Below are 17,216 nucleotides of genomic sequence, written 5' to 3' on the forward strand. Positions count from 1 at the left end.
GCATTGCACTTTACTTCCATTACCAGTGACATCCACAACTGGGTGTGTTTTTTGTTGTTGTTGTTGTTGTTTTGCTTTGGCTCTGTCTTTTCATTCTTTCTGGAGTTATTTCTCCACTGATCTCCAGTAGCATATTGGGCAACTACTAACCTGGGGCATTCATCTTTCAGTATCCTATTTTTTTGCCTTTCATTGTGTTCATGGGGTTCTCAAGGCAAGAATACTGAAGTGGTTTGCCATCCCTTCTCCAGTGGAGCAGATTTTGTCAGAACTCTCCACCATGACCCATATGTCTTTGGTGGCCCCACACAGTATGGCTCATAGTTTCATTGAGTTAGACAAGTCTGTGGTCCACATGATCAGATTGGTTAGTTTTCTGTGATTGTGGTTTTCAGTCTGTCTGCCCTCTGATGGAGAAGGATAAGAGGCTTATGGAAACTTCCTGATGGGAAGTTTTATGTATTAAGCTGTAATTTTTTATTTCCCCCTTTGAGTCAAAAGAGCAGTAGTAGTATAATCTCTTACTCTATTCATTTAATTGGATTGCTGGCCACTTTTCTCCTTTGGATGTTAATATTTAGTTTATTTCCTTTCCTTGGCCTTAATGGAACCACAACAGAATTTTTTATTTCTAAAAGATTTCTTATTTACTCAAGTATATAGTAATCACCTTTCCACTCCACATACGCAATTTCTATACCATACCTAGAATAGGCTCTTAACACACACTGAAGAACCTTCTATTGTAGATACCTGTATTTGTTTCATTTCTCCTATAAGTTCCTTAAGGTCAGAGACTCATCTTTTTTGTCCCAATGTGCCTAACAGAGTGTCTAGTATATCATAGATATATCTAAAATATAAATAAGTTAACTAATGGCATAGAATTCTGGATGACTTCAAATGTGCTTTGGGTGAATTATATTATATGACAGGGTACTTAAGTCTGTTTTCTTTAAAGCATTGCTTAAAACATATTGCAATATACATTTTAACTGACTGGAATAATGACATTTATGTATTATTTATAATACAAATGACATCATTCTTTTAGTGCTATATACAACATTAAATCCTATGGAATAAACTACTACACTATTGTGAAAGATTCTTTCAAAGTGAGTCATAAAGAAAAAAAAAACATTAACAAAATGAAAAAACAACCCACAGAATGAGAGAAAATATTTGTAAACAAAGCAACAGACAAGGGATTAATTTCTAAAATATACAAACAGGTCATGAAACTCAATACAAAAAAATTTTTAAAAAAGGACATAATGGGGGAAGAGGAGGGTGGGTGTAAATGTATAATGTACATATATAGTACTATATGTAAAATATAAAGCCAGTGGAAGTGAAAGGTTGCTGCTATTAGCCACGAATGACGCCAGGATTCCTGGCCTCCTGAGGAGAGGAATTTGTTCTGAGACCAGTGATGGGGCTAGATTACTCAGAGTTTTTCATGTAGCAAAGTTGTCGTAAAGTGTAAAAGAGATAGTGAAAGCTTCTGACAGGCATCAGAAGGGGACAGAAAGAGTGCCCCCTTGCTAGTTTTTAGCAAGGAGTTATATATACCTATTGGTGGTGGTTTAGTCGCTAAGTCCTATCTGACTCTTGCAACCCCATGGACTGTAGACTGTCAGGCTCCTCTGTCCATGAGATTCTCCAAGCAAGAATACTAGAGTGGGTTACCATTTCCTTCTCCAGGGGATCTTCCTGACCCAGGAATCAAACCCAAGTCTTCTGCATTGCAGGCAGATTCTTAACCAACTGAGCTACAAGGGAATTCCATATCTACCTATTAGCAAAATTAGAGAAAGGAAACACCTCAAAACTGAGAGAGTTGCAGCAGGCCCCTCCCCACAACATTCATTTTGAGAAAGGATTGGCACAAAGTGAGTCATCCTGGGCCATAAACCAATTGACATGAATCTTGAAGAAAGGCAGATTTCCAAGCAAATACATAGTCCAATAACATAGCTTAAGAAAGACATTTCCATGAGAAAAGCACAGTGGTTAGCTCAAGGTTTGAGATAAAGTTAAGTTCAGGTGGAACCAGGTGTCACCATGGCAACGCAGGATTCAGTTCAGTTCAGTAGTTCAGTGGTGTCCCACTCTTTGTGACCTCATGGACTGCAACACGCCAGGCCTCCCTGTCCATCACAAACTCCCGGAGTTTACTCAAACTCAAAAGTCTGCCATTTGCAGTTTATTTCCTCCTTCCACTTGGGGACCTCTGACCTCCCTAGCTAGGCTTTTAACACTCTCAGGAGTTTGATGTATGCACCACCCAGGGAATCCAAAGCCAGTGTTCTGTTACAGCCCAGAAGGCTGGGATGGGGATGGAGGTTCAACCAGGAGGGAACATAAGTATACCTAACACTGATTCATGTTGATGTATGGCAAAGGCCATGACCATACTGGAAAGTAATTATGCTCTAATTTTTAAAAAATGAAATAAAAAAAAAATGGGCAGAAGATTTTAACTACACATTTCTCCAAGAAGACATACAAATAGCCAATAGGCACATGAAAAGATGCTCAACGTCACTAATTACCAGAGAAATGCAATTCAAAACTACAGTGAGGTATCACCTTACACCAGTCAGAATGTCCATCATCCAAAAATGTACAAACAATAAATACTAGAGAGGGTGTGGAAAAAAGGGAATCCTCCTATACTGTTGGTGAAAATGTAAACTGGCAGACCTACTATGGAGAACAGAAAGGAGATTCCTTAAAATACTAAAAAATAGACCTATTATGTGATTCTGAAATCCCACTCCTGGGCATATACCCAGAAAAAAATGTAATTTAAAAAGATACATATACCCCAGTGTTTCATTGCAGGACTATGTAAAATAGCCAAGACATGGAAGCAACCTAAATGCCCATCAATTGAGGAATGGATAAAGAAGATGTGGTATACACACGCACATGCACACACACACACATACACACACACACACACACACACACACAATGGAATATTATTCAGCCACAAAAAAGAATGCCATTTGCAGCAACATGGAAAAACCTAAAGACTGTCATACTGAATGAAGTAAGTCAGACAGAGAAGGACAAATACCACATGACATCACTTATATGTGGAATCTAAAACATGATACAAATGAACCTATTTACAAAACAGAAATATGTAGAAAACAAACATGGTTACTGAGGGAGAGAGGGGGGGAGGATAAATTGGCAGACTGATAATGACATACATACACTATTATATAAATAATAGATAACTAATAGCAAGCAACTGTATAGCACAGGGAACTTTACTCAGTGCTCTGTATTGAACTATATGGGAATCAAATCTTAAATGAAGTATATATGTATATACATAATGAAATCACTTTGCTGTACACCTTAAACTAAAACAACATTGTAAATCAACTACACTTCAATAAAATCTTTTTAAAAATGATGCACACAGTAAACCGGAATAAAATTAAACATCACGTATTTGTGCAAAATGCCAAGAAACAGAATAGATTGTTGTATCAGCACTTGGATACAGTATGATGTTGGGTTAAATTTGTTAGCACAGAACTCTAAGTTTTACACTGAGATGATTTTACACTGAGGGGAAACATCAAAATAAGCCCTAGTATAGCATAGGTCATGTGCATTTTCACATGTAATCATAGATAATTATATCTTCCTAAATGTCCTTGTCCCTTTGTGACCTGGCAAAATCTGATTCTTCTTTTCAACCTTAGGTTAAATAGTGACTCCTCTCTTAAAATCCTACCCAGTTTTCCATGATAGAATTAGTAATTCTGTCCTTTCAGTTGCATCTTGTTAATATTACTATAATGTGTACCACACTAACAATTTGGTTACTATAATGAATCTGCTTACATATCTTTTATCTTTGATTCTTCCACATTATTTTCAGTTAAATGGGCTTTTATTGATCTTCAAATTTCCCCAGAATTATGTGGCTTCATAAATAAATGTGAAATCTTTAAATTTCATTTTATAATATGAAACAGTAGCATTTTTCACAGGTGAAACAGAAGCATTTCTTCATTCAATATAATAGTATGTGAATTACACATTGGAGCTGGAGTTAAAATTTGATATTTTTCTTTTTATGTTTAGTTTCCTCTTAGTAATAGCAGAGAGGGTAGGAAAAAATGGCCTGTAGGAACAACCAAAGAATATATAGCTACCTTTCTTCTAAAATGACTAATGTATTGCTATAACTTCAAACTCACTGTACCTAGCTGTCCAAACCAAGCCTTCTGTTTCTTATGTCTCACACCCATTGCAATGGATTGTAATGGTTTTGTGCTCACAATTCCATGTGTACCCTCTCCTCCCATATACATTTATCATTCTCAATGTAAATTCCCCACCAGGGCTATAGATTATGGCTCTACACTCTGCACTTACAGAAAACCTAATGAAAAGAATAAATTACAGAGGAAGAAATTACCAACTATTACTATGATTCCCAATACTAGGGACCTTGAGCTCCTTTAATGTGCATGAAAACTACTTCCAGTGATTACAGCATCAGTGGGGAAAATGCAAAAAAGGAATTAACATGAATTGAAAAGAACCTCCCTTTTGCTTTTGTTCATATAATAACGTGGTTATGTAGTGAATTAACTGAACTAGGTAAATCGTTAGGCTGTAATGAAACACAGGGTTATGTATTGTTATATTGTCCTGAATAGAATAGAGAGTTTTACCACTCTAGGATATTCGGAAAGGATAGTTATAGGAAGAACAAAAATATTTCCAGGGACTTCTCCCTTGAAAGAACTCCCTCTCTCCTAAATGTCTAGAAACTACAAGTAATATGTTTTCTCCCTATGATTTGATGGGCAGCAAAAGGCTCCCCTGCCCCAAATATTTCCATCCCAAAGAACTAGAACTCTTCATGTTACTCATATCTTTGGATGGAATTTATAAAGGTTCCGGTGACCATATAGTTTTAGCATCTGAATGGAAGACAGTTTAGACATAACGGCCTATCAACTAAGACTTAGAGGTTTGGTTTTGTTAAATACCAGAAAGCAAGAAAAAATTTAATGTACATTTAAACACAGACAACTTTCACACAAATTAGATTCTATACTGCTTTTGAAAACTCATGAAATCTGGCAAAACTAGACTCATATTCCTGCACAGAGAATATTGACTTTGGGCAAGTCATTTCATCTCTTTTTTAAAAATTTATTAATTAGAGTATAATTGCTTTACAATGTTGTGTTGGTTTCTGCCATTCAACCATGTGAATCAGCCATATGTATACATATATCCCCTCCCTCTCTGAATCTTAGTTTCCTCATAGATCACAAAATTGTTAGTAGAATTAAATAAGATAATAAATAGAGCCTAGTGCATATTAAGCACTTGATAAATGATAATTATTAATGTTAGCCCTGTCTCCAGGGGTATGTATCCTGCAATTTGGCACCAACCCTTCTATACCAGGCTTTTCTCTCAATACAGATGTTGAACATCAGTGCTAGTCTACCAGTACACTTGCACTATCTTCCTTATAATAAGAATATTTCTATTTTTCAAAATGAATGATAAATTGAGAGGACTTTTGTATTTCAGAAAAACAGGAAAGAATACTAAAACACTAAATATTCTCCAGATACTTTAAGCATGGCCCGATTTCTAAACAAGGTAGATTTGTCTACCATGAAAAGTGCTCCTTTAAAGTTTCCCCCTACTTGGCAGTACTGTTGTTGTTTTCACATTGTGTATTTCAAACTGGTCATTCTTAGTTTCAAAGTTTCAAGACTTCAAAAAGATCCCAAGATATCTGAGTAGTGCATTAAAAACAAAGTTGGCATACTTTTCTTTTAAAAATCTGTTTGAAGTCAAGATGTGTTCAAGAAGAAAAGACACTTCATCCTCTGAAGCTGTGATACTTATTCTCTGTTTGTCCCTATCCATTCCTCCCCAGATCTATTCTCTACCCTTTTCTGACCTGATCTATGCTCTTAGAAAACTATTAATAATATCCACTAACAGCATTACAGGAATTCTCTTCTTGGCTGGCTTCTATGTATTTCATAACTATAAATCTAGTTATGATCTAGTTACTCCTTGGAAGGAAAGTTATGACCAACCTAGATAGCATATTCAAAAGCAGAGACATTACTTTGCCAACAAGGTCCGTCTAGTCAAGGCTATGGTTTTTCCTGTGGTCATGTATGGATGTGAGAGTTGGACTGTGAAGAAGGCTGAGCACTAAAGAATTGATGCTTTTGAACTGTGGTGTTGGAGAAGACTCTTGAGAGTCCCTTGGACTGCAAGGAGATCCAACCAGTCCATTCTGAAGGAGATCAGCCCTGGGATTTCTTTGGAAGGAATGATGCTAAAGCTGAAACTCCAGTACTTTGGCCACCTCATGCGAAGAGTTGACTCATTGGAAAAGACTCTGATGCTGGGAGGGATTGGGGGCAGGAGGAGAAGGGGACAGCAGAGGATGAGATGGCTGGATGGCATCACTGACTCGATGGACATGAGTCTGGGTGAACTCCAGGAGCTGGTGATGGACAGGGAGGCCTGGCGTACTGCAATGGGGTCACAAAGAGTTGGACACGACTGAGCGACTGAACTGAACTGAACTGAGTTATGATCAGGAGGAGACTGAGGGTGGAGGGTGGAAGAGAGGGAAGGCTAGAAGAGAGGTCAGAGAAGAGAGGTCCCTATGTTTATGCTCTCTCCCCTACAGTCCATGAACTGCCATTTCGTGGTTACTCTGTGGTCAAAGTTCTTATACTTTGCCACATCTTCCAGGGCTCTATACCCACTATAAATTACAGTAACACCATTCTCCCTCCCTGCCCATTCAAGGCTAAGGATGGTGATAGACTACTATTGTGGTTATTTCCTGGGAACCTCCACATGTCTCACTAATTCCCTTAACCCTAAATATTTTGCACTAAGTACTTGTCTAAAATATTGAATTAGATTCTGTCTCTTGACTAATATAGAAGCCATTACCAAATGTACTGTTTTGTTTAAAAGATATTATTCAGCCTTAATTTTTGAGCTATACTTGTTAAAGCAATAAAAATAAAATCTGTGACTATTCTACAATAATGACTCTATGACTTATATAACCTTTATAATTGAATAGATACATGACTATTTAAGTGTTTCTTCTTTCAAAGTAAATATACATAAATGTGTAACATTTTAGTATTGTTTTAGTATTGTTGATTTTGGCATGGAAATTATTGAATAAAGCGAAAATAAAGGATAAGGGCTTCAAAGGTGGTTCAGTGGTAAAGAATCTGCCTGCAAATGCGGGAGACATGGGTTCAATCCCTGATCCAGGAAGATCCTACATGCCACAAAGCGACTAACCCCATGCGCCACAATTATCGAGCCTGTGTTCCAGAGCTAATGTGCTGCAGCTACTGAAGTCCATGTGTCCTAGGGCCAATGCTTCACAACGAAAAAAGTCACCACAAGGAGAAGCCTGTGCACCCCAACTCACCACAACTGGAGAGAGTAGCCCCTTCTTGCCACAACTTGAGAAAAGCCTATGCAGCAACAAAGATCCAACATAGCCAAAAATAAATAAATACAATTTTTAAAAAAGAATAAAAAGCATATAATCACCTAAATAGATGCGCAAACAGAATCTGATAAAATTAAACATCTATTTATGATAAAAAAGAACTCTCAGCAAAATATAGGTATCTCAATATAATAAAGGCTATATATAACAAATCCACATTTAACATCATATAGAACAGTGGAGAAGGCAATGGCAACCCACTCCAGTGTTCTTGCCTGGAGAATCCCAGGGCCAGGGGAGCCTGGTGGGCTGCCATCTATGGGGTTGCACAGAGTCGGACACGACTGAAGCGACTTAGCAGCAGCAGCAGCAGAACAGTGGAAAGATTAAAGCATTTCCTCTAAATTCAGACACAAGGAAGGATCCCACTCTCACCTCTTCTATTTAACATAGTATTAGAAGCCATAAACATAGGACTCAGACAAGAAAAGAAATAAAAGGCATCCAAACTGGAAGGGAAGAAGTAAAACTATCACTGTAGATATGACACTATATATAGAAAATCCTAAAGTCTCCACACCAAAATAAAAAATGAAGAATAAATGAATTCAGTAAACTTGTAGCATACAAGATCAATATAAAGAAATCTGTTATTTCTTTATATGCTAATAATGAACTATCAGAAAAAAGAATTCAAGAAGACAACCCCAGTTATGACTGCATCAAAAAGAATAAAATAACTGGGAATAAACTTAACCAAGGAGATAAAAGATCTATACTCAAAAAACTCTAAGACATCAACAAAGGAAACTGAAGACAATGCAAATAAATGGAAGGCTCCATGTTCATAGACTAAAGAAATCAATACTGTTAAAATTTCTACACTACAAAAGCAATCAGCAAATTTAACATAATGCCTATCAAAATACTCATGACATATTTCTGATTCTAAAATTTATATGGAATCAAAAACGACCCAAATCAGCCAAAGCAATCTTGAGAAAAAAGATCAAAACTGAAGATTTACATTTCCTAATTTTAGACTTTATTAGAAAGCTACAGTAATCAACATAGTATGTTACTGGCACAAAAACAGACACATAGAATAATGGAATAGAATAGAGCCCACAAATAAACCCATGCACTTATGATCGATTAATCTACAACAAAGGGGGCATGAATATACAATGGACAAAAGACAACCTCTTGAATAAGTGCTTCTGGGAAAAATCAGACAACAAAACGTAAAAAAAATGAAATTAGAACATTCTTCAACACGATATAGAAAAATTACCTCAGGATAAAGACCAAAATATAAGATCAGAAATCTTAAAAATCCTTGAAGAAAACATAGGCAGGACAATCTTTGACATAAATCACAGCAATATTGTTTGGATCAGTCTCAAAGGCAAATGAAACAAAAGCAAAAATAAACAAATGAAACCTAATTAAACTTAAACGCTTTTGCACAGCAAAGGAAACCACTGGCAAAAAGAAAACAAAACTTACTGAGTGGGAAAAAGTATTTTTCAAATGATATGACTCATAAAGGGTTAATATCCAAAATATGTAACAGCTCATAAAACTCAATATCAAAAGAACAAATAACCCAATTTAAAAAAAAAAATAGGCAGAGGACCAGAATAGACATTTTTCAAAAGAAGCTATACAAATGGCCAATAGGCACATAAAAGTGCTCAATAATGCTAATCATCAGAGAAATACAAATCAAAACCTAAGCAAGACATCACCTCACACCTGCCAAAATGACTATCATCAAAAAGTCTACAGATAAATTTTGGTGAGGATGTAGAGAAAGGGGAACCCTAGTTAGTTGGAATGTAAATTGGTGCAGCCACTATGGAAAACAGAATGAGGTTTCCTCAAAAAACTAAAAATAGGACTACCATATGATTCAGCAATTCAACTCCTGGGGATATGCTGAAAGAAAATAAACACTAAGTTGAAAAGATAGATGTACTTCAATTTTCAATGCAACATTATTTACAGTATACAAGATACAGAAGAAATCTAAGTGTCCATACAACAGATGAACTGATAATGGAGATGTGTATATGTATGTATATGTACACACACACAGGGGAATACTACTCAGTCATAAAAAGAAGGAAATTTTGCCATTTGCAGCAACATGGATAGACCTAGAAGGTATTATACTTAGTGAAATAAGTCCGAGAAACAACAATACTCAATGTTACCACTTAAATAGGGGATTCCCTGGTAGCTCAGTGGCAAAGAATCCACCTGCAATGCTGGACACATGGGTTTGACCCCTGGGTCGGGAAGATCCCCCGGAGAAAGAAATGGCAAGCACCTCCGGTATTCCTGCCTAGGAAATCTCACGGACAGAGGAGCATAATGGGCTACAGTCCATGGGCTTGCAAAAGAGTCAGATATGACTTAGCAACTAAACAACAACCAACAATCATTTAAAGGTCAAATCTAAAAATTAAAACAAATAAATGAAATAAAAAGACAAAAACAGACTCAGAGAAAAAAATTATGGTTACCAGTAGGGAGAAGAAAGGGGACAGTGGCAAGACAGGGATAAGGGATTATGAGGAACAAACTATAATGTATAAGGTAAAAAAGCTTCAAGAATATATTTAATAGCACAGGGAATATAGCCAATATTTTATAATAACATTAAAGAGATCATAAGCTATACAATTTTGAATCACTGTCATACACCTAAAGCTAATATAATATTGTAAATCAACTATACCTCAATGAAAAAATTAATCTTAATAATGATACTAATTATTATTCCATCTGCTAGAATGTCATTTAAAAAAATCATTCAATTAATTGAGTTATAATACTGCAATTAAGGATTACAGTAGTCCATGTGCTGGAAATACTTATTACTTAATAAAACACTATTTAGCCCTGGGATTGAGTATGTGTTAATACTCAAAAGATATAGAAATACTCACTTTTATTGAAGCTAAACTATTAAGAGAATCAAATAAATGTAATTTTAGCACCTTGACAACAATGAGACACAAATAACAACCAAACAAGGTGATGAAAGGTGTTTACAGAAAAGAAAAATCATTCTCCAGGGGCTGTCCTGTGCCGAGGATAGAATTAGTTCATATATTTTAATTTTCAACCAAAATACTGGTCAATAATCATCCATGTTAACTAAGATAACAATAAGCTCTTAAACCAAAACAATTTGAAAGAAAAAGAAATGCAAGAAGGCAAAACGGTTCTCTGAGGAGGCCTTAAAAATAGCTGAGAAAAGAAGAGAAGCAAAAAGTGAAGGAGAAAAGGAAAGATATACCTAACTGAATGCAAAGTTCCAAAGAATATCATGGAGAAAAAAGAAAGCCTTCTTAAGCGAACAATGAAAAGAAATAGAGGAAAACAATAGAATGGGAAAGACTACAGATTTCTTCAAGAAAACTGGAGATACCATGAGAACATTTCATGCAAAGATGAACACAATAAAGGAAAGAAATGGTATGGACTTAAAAGAAGCAGAAGATCTTAAGAGGTGCCAAGAATACACAGAAGAACTACACAAAAAAAGGTCTTAAACATCTGAATAACCATGAAGGTGTGATCACTCACCTAGACCCAGACATCCTGGAGTGTACAGTCAAGTGGGCCTTAGGAAGCATTACTACAAACAAAGCTACTGGAGGTGATGGAATTCCAGCTGAGCTTTTTAAAATCCTGAAAGGCGAAGGGCGATGTTGTTAGGGCCAGTGTACTGGGATGACCCTGAGGGATGCGATGGGGAGGGAGGTGGAAAGGGGGTTCAGGATGGAGAACACATGTACACCCATGGCTGATGCATGCCAATGTATGGCAAAAACCACTACAATATTGTAAAGTAATTAGCCTCCAATTAAAATAAATAAATTAATTTTAAAAATATGCCAGCAAATTTGGAAAACTCAGCAGTGGTCACAGGACAGGAAAAGGTCAGTTTTAATTCCAATCCCAAAGAAGGGCAATGCCAAAAAATGTCCAAACTACCATATAATTGTGCTCATTTCACATGCTGTCAAGGCTGTGCTCAAAATTCTCCAAGCTAGGCCTCAACAGTACATGAACCGGGGACTTCCAGACATACAGGCTGGATTTAGAAGAAATGGAAGAACCAGAGATCAAACTGCCAACGTCCATTGGATCATAGAAAAAGCAAGAGAATTCCAGAAAAATAGCTACTTCTGCTTCATTGACTATGCCAAAGCCTTTGACTGTGTGGATCACATTAAACTGTGGCAAATTCTTCAAGAGAAGGGAATACCACACCACCTTACCTGCCTCCTGAGAAACCTATACACAGGTCAAGAAACAAAGTTAGAACCACACATGGAACAAAGGACTGGTTCCAAATTGGAAAAGGAGTACGTCAAGGCTGTATATTGTCACCCTGCTTATTTAACTTATATGCAGAATACATCATGTGAAATGCCAGGCTGGATGAAGCACAAGCTGGAATCAAGATTGCCAAGAGAAATATCAACAATTTCAGATATGCAGATGATATCACCCTAATGGCAAAAAGTGAAGAGGGACTAAAAAGCCTCTTGATGATGGTGAAAGAGAAGAGTGAAAAAGCTGGCTTAAAACTCAGCATTCAAAAAACTATCATGGCATCTGGTCCTATCACTTCAGGGCAAATAGATGGGGAAAAGAAATGAAAACAGTGACAGACTTTATTTTCAGGCTTCAAAGTCACTGTGGAAGTTGAGTACAGCCATGAAATTAAGATGCCCACATCTTGGAAGAAAAACTATGATAAACCGAGACAGTGTATTAAAAAGCAGAAACATCACTTTGCCAACAAAGGTCTTATAGTCAGTCAAAGCTATGTTTTTTCCAGTAGTTGTGTATGGATGCGAGAGCTGGACCATAAAGAAGGCTGAGTGCTGAAGAATTGATGCTTTTGAACTGTGGTGTTGGAGAAGACTTTTTAAAATTGTTTTAATTAATTAATTTATGTTTAAATCATTTTAATTGGAGGCTAATTACTTTACAATATTGTAGTGGTTTTTGCCAAACATTGACATGAATCAGCCATAGGCATACATGTATTCCCCATCCAGAACCCCCCTCCCACCTCCCTCCCCATCCCATCACTCAGGGTCAGCCCAGTGCACCAGCCCTGAGCACCCTGTCTCATGCATCGAACCTGGACCAGCAATCCGCTTCACATATGATAATATACACGTTTCAATGCTACCCTCTCAAATCATCCCACTCTCACCTGGAGAAGACTCTTGAGTCCCTTGGACAACAAGGAAATCCAACCAGTCAATCCTAAAGGAAATCAACCCTGAATACTCACTGGAAGGACTGATGCTGAAGCTGAAGTTCCAATATTTCCGCCACCTGATGCGAAGAGTTGCCTTACTGGAAAAGACATTGATGTTGGGAAAGACTGAAGGCAGGAGGAAAGGGGGCGACAGAGGAGGATGTGATGGTTAATGGCATCACTGACCCAATGGACATGAATTTAAACAAACTCCAGGAGATGGTGAAGGACAAGGAAGCCCAGTGTGCTGCAGTCCATGGGGCTGCAAAGAGTCGGACACAACTTAGCTACTGAACAGCAACAACAAGCTCTTAAAATATTCCAAAGTGCCTACAGAATTATCAAGGAATCAAGCTATGCTTTGTTTAGTTTTGGTTTCCTGTACTCTTAACTGCATAATTTTATATCATTTTCTCATATTTGCTAATGCACATGCTTATTTAAGAAATAGTGTTGGATGCTTACTTTACGCAAGATGTGCTTAGAACTACAGATGAAATGACAGTGAAGAATAATGGTGTTGGAATGTTCTGGTTAACTGAGAAAAATTTTGAAGGTCATTATGCACTTTATTTCATCTCCCATACTGGATACAGTGAAATTTTCTCTATGTGGCCAACTATGTTAAATAACAATATTAAATTACCAGGATTCCCTTTAGATTACAATTTAACATTCTTACTAATTTCTAATTTCTCTTACCTAAGTTGCTACATTTGTAAAAATCAGCAGAATGTTGGCTACAGCTACTTTGGGTAAATATTTGTTTACTTGATAATGTATTCTGCTTTAGGCTGGCTTTAGGCATCTGTGATGGTGACAGGAAATTCATCTATCCCTCTCAAACATGATGCATTTAAATCAGTTTGGGTTTGAGTTGGTAAAGGATAAACTGCTCAGAAAGGGAATACCAAGTGGGATGTACTTACTTTTGGTCTCTCAGGGGAAAGAGAATTTAAACAGGAGACCACACCTCATGTTCATCTGCAAAACAAGGCACCCATCCCATTGCCAGGTATCATTTGTGTTTCACAGACATATGGATAACTCAAGGGGCATGCCAAAATGAATTCCAAAAAATTGTTGTAAACTGGGTGTAAATTTTTAATGGCAGAATATCTTGACACTAATCAAAACAGAATAAAGGTTACACTTGTATATTTCCAAACTAAATATCATCATCAAATTTATGAATACCTATTGAACACCTACAGTATGCAGGGATGATAACATTGAAGATGAAGGATTCCTGATACTCCACATACTTTTGACCAGTAGTAGCTAGAAAGTTAGGAGAAGGCAATGGAACCCCACTCCAGTACTCTTGCCTGGAAAATCCCATGGATGGAGGAGCCTGGTGGGCTGCAGTCCATGGGGTTGCTAGGAGTCGGACACGACTGAGCGACTTCACTTTCACTTTTCACTTTCATGCATTGGAGAAGGAAATGGCAACCCACTCCAGTGTTCTTGCCTGGAGAATCCCAGGGATGGGGGAGCCTGGTGGGCTGCCGTCTATGGGGTCGCACAAAGTCGGACATGACTGAAGCGACTTAGCAGCAGCAGCAGCTAGAAAGTTAAATTGTTAGTCGCTCAATCCATGTGCGAGTCTTAGGGGCCCCTTGGACTGCATCCTGCAAGGCTCCTCTGTCCATGGAACTCTCCAGGCAAGAATACTGGAGTGGGTAGCCATTCCCTTCTCCCGAGATCTTCCCAACTCAGGGATCAAACCTGGGCCTCCTCACTCTAGGCTGATTCTGTACCATCTGAGCAACTAGGGAAGCCCCTAGTAGTAAGCTGGAAGTGTACACAAATACATTTCTATTGTGATTGAAGCTGTAAAGCCAATATTGGCTGACCTAACTGCTCCAAAATTCTAGTTTGTTCTGGCATCTTTGTCCCAAAAGCTGCATCTACTATCAGATCCCATAGCTGCAAGGGTGCCTTGAACAGGATGGAACACAATTCCATTTACCACGTAGACATCTTGAGGAGCTGAAGTGTTGGTTCTGTTAGATTAATATTTAAAAGTGAAGTTATCTTTGGCAGGAATTGGGGGGTTGATGTAATGAATAGCAATTCTCCCCTCAATGCTTCCCAGGGCAAACCTGTTCAGCTTATTCTGTTTGTCTTTAAAAAACAGCCACATATTGATGCTGATGCTTCAGTGGAGACGCTATCCTCCTGAGTTCAGAAGGTTGATTCTCTAACTGATAGATAATCAGTTCCCTCTCTGTAGCTGCCACCCAGCCGTAGGATTATCATGTCAGCAGAGTGACACCTTTCAGGAAGTTGTAAAATCATCATAGGGGTTGATAATTGTGTATCCCCAAACTTCAAAGTCTTATCCTAGTTCCAGGTCATCACACAACTGTAGTTTGGTGTGGTGATCCAATGTATAGTTTTAACAGGAGTATCATGTTGCACAATGTGTCTATTGCCTGCCTGCTATTGAGGTCGCATGTTTTGGTAGTTTTATCACATGATGCTGTAAACACTTTGCTCCCATCATCACTCCAGCAGACATCTAGCACAGGCTAGGTGTGTATCTGCTGGGCTTTTGCAACAGTCTGTCCACTATCTTGAGCTTCCTGCTGCTGCTGCTGCTGCTAAGTCACTTCAGTCGTGTTCGACTCTGTGCGACCCCAAAGATGGCAGCCAACCAGGCTTTTCTGTCCCTGGGATTCTCCAGGAAAGAATACTAGAGTGGGTTGCCATTTCCTTCTCAATGCATGTATGCATGCTAAGTCACTTCAGTCGTGTCTGACTCTGTGTGACCCTATGGACAGCAGCCCACCAGGCTCCTCTATCCACAGGATTCTCTAGGCAAGAACACTGGAGTGGGTTGCCATTTCCTTCTCCAATGCATGCATGCTAAGTTGCTTCAGTCCTGTCCAACTCTGTGTGACCCCATGGACAGCAGCCCACCAGGCTCCTCTGTCCACAGGATTCTCTAGGCAAGAGTACTGGAGTGGGTTGCCATTTCCTTCTCCACTGAGCTTCCTAGCAGCAAACATCAACATCGTTAGCCCACGATCCTACAGAAGAAAGTTCCCCAGCAAGGTTGGTAGGCTAAAAGACAGACAACCAATCCTATCATCAGGAGAGGATGTGACCTCAATATCCTTCATAAAGTGAAAGTGAAAGTTGAAAGTCTCTCAGTCACGTCCGATCCTTTGTGACCTCATGGACTATACGGTTCATGGAATTCTCCAGGCCAGAATACTGGAGTGGGTTAACTGTTGAGTTCTCCAGGGGATCTTTCCAACCCAGGGATCAAACCCAGGTCTCCTGCATTGCAGGCAGATTCTTTACCCACTGAGCCACCAGGGAAGCCCTTCATATCTTTCATAAGGTTGTGATTTATCTGTGGTTGTGTTGCCAGACATGCTGGTCCTGCCAGATCCAAAACCCGAGCTTGTTCCAAACAGACTCATGCCATGGACAGAAGCCAGCAATAGAGAGCAGGAGGAGCTCGGGAGCCTGTGACTCTGCTTGGGCACAAAGGAGATGGAAGCAAGGCAGCAGGCCGGCTGAAGAAACTGCCCTCCAAATTTCTAAAAGCAAGATTTTCAACCATGGGATTTGGGGGCAAATACACCAGTGAACTGGAGAAGGTAATGGCACCCCACTCCAGCACTCTTGCCTGGAAAATCCCATGGACGGAGGAGCCTGGTGGGCTGCAGTCCATGGGGTCGCTAAGAGTCGGACACGACTGAGAGACTTCACTTTCACTTTTCACTTTCATGCATTGGAGAAGGAAATGGCAACCCAGTCCAGTGTTCTTGCCTGGAGAATCCCAGGGATGGGGGAGCCTGGTGGGCTGCCGTCTGTGGGGTTGCACAGAGTTGGACACGACTGAAGCGACTTAGCAGTAGCAGCAGCAGCCAGTGAACAGCATACTTCTCCTTCTGCCTCATCTTCTACGTCTAATCAACACCAATGTTTTATGAATTGTAACTCCTAAATATCACTGGAACATCACCATTCCTCTCCATCCATCCATATGTCACATCCTTAAGCAGAAGACACCCTCATCTCTTACCTGGACCTTCTCCTAACACGTCACCCTATACCAAGTCTTTCCCAATTCCAAACTACTTTTCATATCACAATATCATTAATCATTCTAAATAAAGCACAAATATAATCATTACCTCCACTGCCTTGCCTTCAGGCTTCCTGTTGCCTGCAAAGTTAAATTCAAATGGCATAGCAAGGCATGTGGGTACAAGTCTTATATTTTTTCACTAACCATCCCCATGTCTCTGTGGATATACTCCATGTTCTAATTAAACTAAACTGCTTACAGCTCCACACAAACTTATTTCCTCTCATCTGTCCATAGTTTAGCACATGCTAGTCTCTTTGCTAGGCACACCCTTCACCCCTTCACCTTCACTTTTTCTA

At 38.8% G+C, this 17,216-nt stretch overlaps 1 pseudogene; it reads right to left on the reverse strand.

Moving 5' to 3' along the window:
• LOC113888203 overlaps positions 1-16,243 on the reverse strand; it is a 73,385-nt pseudogene extending 57,142 nt beyond the window's left edge.
• Positions 16,244-17,216: the final 973 nt, after the last annotated feature.

This window comes from Bos indicus x Bos taurus, chromosome X, assembly GCF_003369695.1.
Source record: "Bos indicus x Bos taurus breed Angus x Brahman F1 hybrid chromosome X, Bos_hybrid_MaternalHap_v2.0, whole genome shotgun sequence".
In the NCBI taxonomy this organism is placed as follows: domain Eukaryota; kingdom Metazoa; phylum Chordata; class Mammalia; order Artiodactyla; family Bovidae; genus Bos; species Bos indicus x Bos taurus.